Source organism: Chrysochloris asiatica, unplaced genomic scaffold (genome assembly GCF_000296735.1).
Source record: "Chrysochloris asiatica unplaced genomic scaffold, ChrAsi1.0 scaffold00449, whole genome shotgun sequence".
Classification (NCBI taxonomy): Eukaryota; Metazoa; Chordata; class Mammalia; order Afrosoricida; family Chrysochloridae; genus Chrysochloris; species Chrysochloris asiatica.
This window is the reverse complement of record NW_006408967.1, coordinates 265347-274939: the sequence shown is the minus strand read 5'-3', so window position 1 is coordinate 274939 and position 9593 is coordinate 265347. Positions and strand designations below refer to the sequence as shown.

General features: G+C 37.2%; 1 protein-coding gene across 1 annotated transcript in view; it reads right to left on the bottom strand.

Annotated features, from left to right (window-relative positions):
• LOC102834943 (gamma-aminobutyric acid receptor subunit gamma-1-like) overlaps positions 1-9593 on the bottom strand; it is a 280558-nt gene that overhangs the window by 180808 nt on the left and 90157 nt on the right. The gene's annotated exons all lie outside the window — the stretch shown is intronic.

Sequence of the window (9593 nt, the reverse complement as noted above, 5' to 3'; positions counted from 1 at the left end):
ACCTTACCAAGCAAGATATCCTTCTCCAGAGACTAATCATTCCTGACAATATGTCCGAAGTATGAAAGACGAAGTTTGGCCATCCTGTCCTCCAAGGAACACTCTGGCTGCACTTCTTCCAAAACAGATCTGTTGGTTCTTTTGGCAGTCCATGGCACTTTCCCCATAGAACCTTTAATATGGCAAATTAAGGCTTGACTTTTTTCTTATTGCAATTTGAAAAATGCTGATCATATAATTCCCAAAATCAGTTGATCAGGTTGCTATCTTCAAAATTTATTAGCATAGATAAATAAGTAACTCCAGAACTGCATTAGTTTGCTGGTATAGTTCAATTTACAGTGTTTCAATTCCTGGAATCTTATTTTTTGCCAATGCATTCAGTGCAGCTTGGACTTCTTCCTTCAGTGCCATCAGTTCTTGACCATATACTTCCTCTTGAAATGGTTTAACATTGACCTTTATTTTTTGATAAAGTGACTCTGTGTATACTGTCCATATTCTTCTGATGCTTTCTACACCATTCAATAGTTTGCCCAGAGAATTCTTCAGTATTGCAAGAAATTGAATTATTTCTTCAGTTCTATCAGCTTGAAAAATTGTGAGCACATTCTTCTATTTTGGTTTTCTAACACCTGGTCATTACGCATTTCATCATAATACACTTCTTGAGTTGCAACTAGAAATTCTTTGCTCAGCTCTTTCACGTCGTTATGTCTTCCATTCGCTTTAGCATTTCTACACTGGAGAGCATATCTTACGGTGTCTTTTGACATCCATTTTGTTCTTTTCTTTCTTTTGTGTCTTCTAATGACCTTTTGGAGTTCTGGTGTGGGCTAATGTGTCAGACTGCAAAGTTGTTTGACCTGCAAGATCAGTGGTTCAAGCTCACCAGCTGCTCCTTGGAAACCTCATACAGGGTTGCTATGGGTCAGAATCGACTCGAGAGCACTTAACAACAACAATGACCTTTTGCTTTCTTCCTTAATGATGTTCTAGACATCATCCCACAACTCTTCTGGTCTTCGTGACTCTTCTGGTCTTAGTGATTAATGTATCAAATATGTTCTTAAGATTTTTTATTAATTCATATAAGAAGTGTTCAAAGTCATATTTGACTCTCATAGACTTGTTTTACGTTTGTTTTGGGCTTATTTTTTTTCAGTTTCAGCTTGAATTTGCATATGAGCAATTGATGGTATGTTCCACAGTCTGCCCCTGGCCTTGTTTTGGTTCATGATATTAGGCTTCTTCATCATCTTTTCCCACAAATGTAGTCAATTTCATTCCTGTGTATTTCATCTATTGAGGTCCATGTGTATACTCGTATTTTATGGTGTGAACAAAAAAGGTATTTGTGATGAAGAAGTCATTGGCCTTGCAAAATTTTATCTTAAGCATCAGTTCTATGATATGCAAAAATGTGTTGATGCTAAAGTTCCTATATATAAGTATGTAAAAATAGTGTCCCTACCCAAGGTGAAAGCAAAAATGGCATTAGGCAAGAGGTTTGCTTGTAGTATTGGGTGCCGCCAGTACTTATTTGTGGGCACTACAATTATTGATAATTAACATTCAATAATAATCAAAACTTTCCATGTACAAAGTATGAATCCAGGTAAATTAGAAGTTATCAAAAATGAAATATGGCACAAAAAGATCAATACCCTAGGCATAAGTGGACCAATAATGGCCATTTTGAATCTGACAATCAAATGGTTTATTACACTGAAACATCAAAATAAGGAAGGACAGCATCACATTCATTGTCAAAACCAACAACTCAAGATCTATTATGAATGAAAATGCTGTCTAGGATAAGATCATATTCATATGCCTACATTGTAAACCACTTAATAGCATTATTTTATGAATTTATACACCAACCACTAAAACTAGTGGTGATGAAACTGAAGAATTCTACCAACTTCTTCAATCTTAAATTAATCAAATATGCATTCAAGATGCATTTATATTCACCACTGATTGGAATGTAAAGTTAGTAACAAAGAGGAAGCATCCATAGATGGAAAATTTGGCCTTTATGATTGAAAAGATGTTGGAAATGCCTTGATAGAATTTTGCAAGATCAATGACTTGATTGCTGCAAGTATTTTTTTTTTTTTTTTTTTAACAATATAAAAGACAACTAGACACCTGGACCCACATCTTGTCTGTAAGTTTGTCATACCATGGTGGCTTACACCACAACTTTAAATATGAGCAGAGTTGCAAGCTTCCTGACTAAGACAAACTAGGCAAGAGAAGCGGACTACTTCTGAATGTTTAGCTACTGAAAATCTTATATATAGCACTAAAACACTGTATGATAGCACCAGAATATTGAATAATAAAATATAATGAGTAACACCAGAATGTTGTCAGATATAGTACCCCAAGATCCTGGTATGGTGCTATAGGATAAGCACTGGATCAGAAAGCTGATTTGAACTAGAAGGTCGGCAGTTCAAATCCATCATCCACTCCACAGAAACCATATGTAGGGTCATTATGAGTTGGATCACTCAACATCACTAATAAAAAAACAAGTACTGAAAAAATGAGCCACTCAGGTTGGGAAGCACTGAAAATAAAGCTGGGAAAACTTGCCTCCTCTTAGTAAATTTGTCCATGATGACACAAATGGAGTAAAGCTTTCAGTGCCTCAGTTGCTGATGGTACACAGTTCAAAATGAGAAGAAATAATTATAAACATCATTAATAATTTAAATTTAGTAAATGTGACTCTAGGTAAATTAAAGTTGTCAAAAATTAAATGGAATGCATAACGATTGATATCCTTGGCATTAGTGAGTTGAAATGGACTGCTTTGGGCTATTCTGAATCTGACAATCATATACCTAACAACAACAGAAATGACAATTGAAAAGGAATAGCATAGTATTCATCATCAGAAAGAACATTTCAAGGTCTATATTGAAGTAAAACGCTGTCTGTGATAATATAATATCCATATGCCTACAAGGAAGACCAGTTAATAGCTCTATTAATCAATTTACACACAAAACACTAAAGTCTATGATAACAAAATTGAAAAATTCTACCAACTTCCTAAGTTTGAAATTGATCAAACATGAAGTCAAAAGATATTGGTAATTACTGACAATTGGGATGCAAAGGTTGGAAAGAAGGAGGTAGTTGGAAAATATGGCCTTGGTGGTAGAAACAATGGTGGAGATCTCATGATAGTATTTTGCAGGACCAATGACTTATTCATTGCACAGACCTATTTTAAACAACATAAAAAAAAAAAAAAATGACTGTATGCATGGATCATGCTTTAGAGAATACAATCTGGGATTTTATAGGGATATAAAATTGACTGCATGACACCAGTGATGGAGGCAGAGACAATGACATGGAAAGATGGAGCATCTGGGGACCCTGGACTCAGGGAGGGAGAAGGGCTGTGTGCTGATGGCCAGGGGTGTGCCCTTTGGTTGTTTGGTTGTTTAAATGATTGTATATTCCTGAGTGCTATGGTTTACATCCAAAAAACAAACAAACAAACAAAAAAGCCAGAGGGAATGGAAGCAAATGCTGTTGAATGGTGATGCATGGAGGGGATTGTAATCATTGCAATGAATACATCCAAAAAACAAACAAACAAACAAAAAAGCCAGAGGGAATGGAAGCAAATGCTGTTGAATGGTGATGCATGGAGGGGATTGTAATCAATGCAATGAAACAAAATACAACAGAATGAATATAAAGCTGATGTTCTCCCTTGTAAACTATCACCCAATTCACAATAAAACCTTAAAAAAAAATTGACTGCATCTGTGGGAAGAGATTGTAGGGAAAAAAAAAGGATATTAAAGGAAAATCTGAAACATACTCTTCAGTGTAGAGATGGTAAAGCAAATGACAGAAATGAGGGATTTAAAAAAAAACCCTGAAGAGAACATTTCAAAGGGCATCTTGAGAAGACAAATTCAATTATTGTCATGAAATATGAAAAGACCTGGAATTAGAAAATCATTTCTTAATCTGAAATAACTGAAGAAAATACTCCAACTTTGACTTGAAATATTGAAGGATTCTATGGGCAAAATGACTAAGGAAGATCGTAGAAGAATTGATGCCCTTGAATTGTGGTGTTTAGAATACTAAAAGTGCCATGGACTGCCAAAAGAACCAATAGATCTGTTTGGGAAGAAATGCAGCCAGAGTGCTCCTTGGAGGCCAAGATGGCTAAACTTTGTCTCTCATTATGAGTCGGTTCCTACTCGATGGCACCTGACAACAACAACAACAACAACAATGGGCAAAATATTCAAAGATGCAGTAACCATCAAAAAAAAAAAAAAAAAAAGGTGAAAGGAATACACAGAGTCACTCTAATCAAAAATGATGTACAACAATCTCAAGACATAGCATAAGATCAAAGCCAATGGTACTGAAAGAAAAAGTCCAAGCTGCACTGAAGGCATCAACAAATAATAAGGCTTCAGGAATTGATGGAATACAAATTGCAATCTTTCACCAAAATGAGGCAGCACTGGAAGCACTTACTCATCTATGCCAAGAAATTTGGACAAGAGTTACCTGGTCAACTGAATGGAAGAGATCCATATTTGTACCCACTCCAAAGAGAGGTGACTCAACAAAATGAAGAAATCATCAGACAATATCATAAACACATGCCAGTAAAATGTTACTAAAGATAATTTAAAAATTGCTGTAACAGTACATTGACAAAAAACTGCTGGAGGTGCAAGCTAGATTCAAATGAGGATGCGGAAAGAGATATAATTGATTATATCAAATAGATATTGGCTGAAGGCAAAGAAGAACAGAAGGATGTTTACCTTAGCTTTATCAACTGTGCAAAGGCTTTCAAGTGTGTGGATCATGACAAGCTATGAACAATTGCAAACAATGAATAATCTGGAATACAAGTGGCTATGAGAAACCTGTTCTTAGACCAACAGACAGTCATTTGAACAAAACAAGGGGATATTGAAGAGTTTAAAAGCAGGAAATGAGTGTGCCAGGGTTGCATTATTTCACTATACTTAATCAATCTGTATACTGAGCAAATAATCTAAGAAGCTTAAATATGTAAAGAAAAACATAGCATCATGAATGGAGGAAGACTCATTACTGCCCATGATATGCAGATGATACAACCTTGCTTGCTGAAAGTGAACAGGACATAAAATATTTACTGATAATGATCAAAGACCACAGCCTTCAGTATGGGTTGCACCTCAATGTAAAGAAAATAAAAATCTTCACCACTGAATCAATAAATAACATCATGATAAATAGAGAACAGATTGAAGTTGTCAACGACTTAATTTTACTTAGATCCACTATCAGCACTCATTGAAGTAGCAGTCAAGAAATCAAATGATGTATTGAAAAAGGAAAATCTGCTGTATAAGAATGGTTTAAAGTGGTCAAGAGCAAAGATTTCAGTTCGAAGTTTAAGGTGCACATGACACAGACTATGGTATTTTAAATAATTTCATATGCATGTGTCAATGAATAGGAAAGACGGTAGAAGGACTGATGCATTTGAGTTATATGGAGAAGAATATTAAAAGTACCATGGATTTCCAAAAGAGCAAACAAATCTGTATTGGAAGAAGTACAGTAAGTATGTTCCTTCGAAACCAGGGTAGTGAGACATTGTACCTCATACTTCTGATATATTATCAGATGTGACCAGTCCCTAGAGAAGTACATCATGTTAGGTAAAGTGGAGGGTCAGAGAAAAACAAGGAGTTCCACAACCAGATGGATTGGTACATTAACAACAGCAATGTGCTCAAGCTATAAACAATTGTGAGGTTAGCCCAGGGCCAGATAGTTTTTCATTCTGCTGTGCATAAGGTTATTATGAGTTGGAACTGACCTGACAGTACCTAACAACAACAACACAGACATAGACTTTATCAGATTAAATACACAGGGATCAAGCTGATTTCATTTGTAGAAAGAAAAAATGGAGAAACTCAATACCATCAACCAAAACAAAAATAGTGGCCAACTGTAGAACAGATCATCAATTGATCCTACACAAGTTCAGGGTGAAGTAGAAGAAAATTCAGTCAACACACAAGTGCCAAAACATGATCTTGAGTATATCCCATTTTAATTTAGAGACAATCTCAAGAAAAATTCTGATTCATTAGACACTAATGACTGAAGACAAAAATAAAATCACATAAATCATATAGAAGAAAGCAAAAGATCATTTTATAAAAAAGGCAAAAATTATGTCAGAAGAGATTTCTTTTTAAAGGTTTTATTGTGAATTGAGTGATAGTTTACATGGGAGAGCATTGGCTTTATATTCATCCTATTTTACTTCATTTCACTGCAATAATTATAATTCCCTTCATGCACCATCATTCAACAGCATTTGCTTCCATTCCCTGTTTTTGTTTATGTTTTGGGTTGTACACCAAAGCAATCAGGAATATATAACCATTCAAACAACCAAAGGGTACACCCTGCAATCTAAACCTGCCCCTTGCCATTGGCACACAGTCCTCTCCCTCCCTGAGTCTAGAGTCCCTAGCTGCTCCATCTCTCCACACCGTCATCAGAAGAGGTTTTGTTTTTTTTTTTTCAACTTGCTCTTCAGTGTGTTGTTGTTGTCAGATGCCACTGAGTCGGAACCGACTCATAGTGACCCCATGCACAGCAGAACGAAACAATGTCCGATCCTGGGCCAACCTCATTAGCGCTGCCACACTCGATGCCATCAATGATGCCACCTAGCCAATCCATCTCGTTGGGGGTCTTCCTCTTTTTCTCTGACCCTCCATCTTACTCAGCATGACATCCTTTTCCAGCGACTGTTCCCTCTGGACAATATGTCCAAAGTATGAGAGACGAAGCTTAGCCATCCTGACCTCCAAGGAGCACTGTGGCTACACTTCTTCCAAAACAGATCTATTGGTTCTTTTGGCAGTCGATGGCACTTTTAGTATTCTCCTCCAACACCACAATTCAAAGGCATCAATTCTTCTACGATCTTCCTTATTCACTGTGAAGAGAAGCTTAAAACTCTGGAAAAAATGAAAAAGCAAGAGAGCTAAAAATAAAATTTCAATTTCAAATTGAAGTCTAAAGTGCACCTGACCAAAGCCAAGGTATTTTAAATCACCTCATATGAATGTGAAACTTACCCAATAAAAAAGGGAAAGACTCAATGTACTGAGTTATGTTTTTTCCAAAGAATACCGAAAATACCATGGACTGCCAAAAGAACAAACAAACCAAACTTGGAAGAAGTACAGTTAGATTTTTCCTTAGAAGTCAGGATGGCAAGAACATCTTCTCTCATACTTTGGTCATATTATCACAAGGGATGAGTCCTTGGAGAACAACAACATGCTTGGAAAAGCAGAATTACTGAAAAATAAGAAGAGCTATAAACAGATTGACACCATGGCAGTAATAATCTGCTCAAGCACAACAAGGATTGTAAGGTTGGGCAGTGTTTCATTATGTCAGCATAGAGTCACTATGAGTCAGAACTGACTCAAAGGCATCTAACAATGACAACAGTTTTGCTGAACCAGGGAACCAGAATAAAGCCCCTTTGTAATAAGGCTTATTGTGGAGTGGTATGCCCTTTGAGCATTTATCAACAGTATTAAAGGAGCTCTGTAACATTATATGAACAGGGCTATAGCCAAGTAAAGGAAGGGGCTTACTACCAGAGAGATGCCTGTCTGTAGTATGGCTAAGGAGAGGTTCTCCTGACTGGAATATCTGTTACAGTAGCATTCCTAATTCTAAATTACAGCCTGTTGCCTTCCCTAATAAACCTCATAACCATGAACCTGGTATCTGAGTTCTGTATGACCGTTAAAGTTAATTATGGAGTTAATTAAGGGCAGAGTGATGGATGTTATTGTTGTTGTTGTCAGGTACCATCGAGTCAGAACCAACTCATAGTGACCCCATGCACAGCAGAACGAAACACTGTCTGATCCTGGGTCAACCTCACTATTGCTGCCACACTTGACACCATCAATGATGCCACATGGCTGATCCATCTCATTGGAGGTCTTCCTCTTTTTCTCTGACCCTCCATCTTACCCAGCATGACATCCTTCTCCAGCGATTGTTCTGTCCTGACAATATGTCCAAAGTATGAGAGACAAAAGTTAGCCATCTTGTCCTCCAAGGAGCACTCTGACTGCACTTCTTCCAACACAGATCTGTTGGTTCTATGGACAGCCCAAGGCACTTTCAATATTCTCCTCTAACACCATAATTCAAAAGCATCAGTTCTTCTACAGTCTTCTTTATTCTTTATACTTTTAGTATCAAGATTTACAATTCTACAATAATCAAAACAGTTTGGCACTCTAGGATAGCTTGGTGCTATTCATTTTTTTGCAGTTACCCTGGAGGACTGCAGCATTTTAAAATTTATCAATAAGACACCAAATGGACAATTGTTGTTGTTGTTAAGTGTCACCGAGTTGGCACCAACTCATAGCGACCCTATGCACAGCAGAACTAAACACTGCCCAGTCCTGGGCCAAGCTCACTACTGTTGCCACACTTGAGGCCATCAATGCTGCTACTTGACCAATCCATCTCTTTGGGAGTCTTCCTCCTTTTCTCTGACCCCTCCACCTTATCAAATATGATATCCTTCTCCAGCGTCTGGTCCTTCCTGACAATATGTGCAAAGTATGAGAGACGAACTTTGGCCATCTTGGTCTCCAAGGAGCACTCTGACTGCACTTCTTCCAACACAGATCTGTTGGTTCTTTGAGCAGCCCAAGGCATTTTCAATATTCTCCTCTGACACCATAATTCAAAAGCATCAATTCTTCTACAATCTTCCTTATTGTTGATACTTTTAGTATCAAGATTTACAATTCTACAATAATCAAAACAGGTTTGCAATGGCACACATTTAGAACAACTGATATTAAATATCTATAAATATCAGCTCTACAAATGCTTTTATTAAAACTCTGCAAATTCACTTCCTGTTGTAGTTATTGTTATGTGTCATCAAGTCTTTTCCAAGTCTCAGCAACCTTGTATAGGATTTCCTGGGCTATCTGGTGATTTGAACTACTGACCTTGTGATTCCAGTTCAGTGCTGATCTTACAGCACCACATCAGGCCTACTCCTTTTGTGATAATGTTAATACAATTTGTTTTTCTCCCTACATCAAACTATGAACTTCACAAAACAGTACTCATTCTACCAATTACTTGTCAAACCCAACAATCTCCAATATATATGTTGTTGCTGTTGTTAAGTGCCCTATAGTCAGTTCAGACACATAGCAACACTGTATAGGGTTTCTGAGGACCTGCTAGTGAGTTTGAATGGCCCAGCTTGTAGTTCTAACTGACTTTACAGTCTAGCATATTAACCAACAGTGCCACACCAAGACTACATACACACACACACACACACACACACAGCAGTGGTGGTGGTGGTGTGCCACTAGTATGCCATGGTAAATTCAATCCCAACACATAGTGATCTTGCATTGGGTTTCCAAGGCTATAAACCTTTATGGGAGCAGAAAGACTAATGTTTCTCCCAGGGAGGGAATGGCTGGTATTTTCAAACT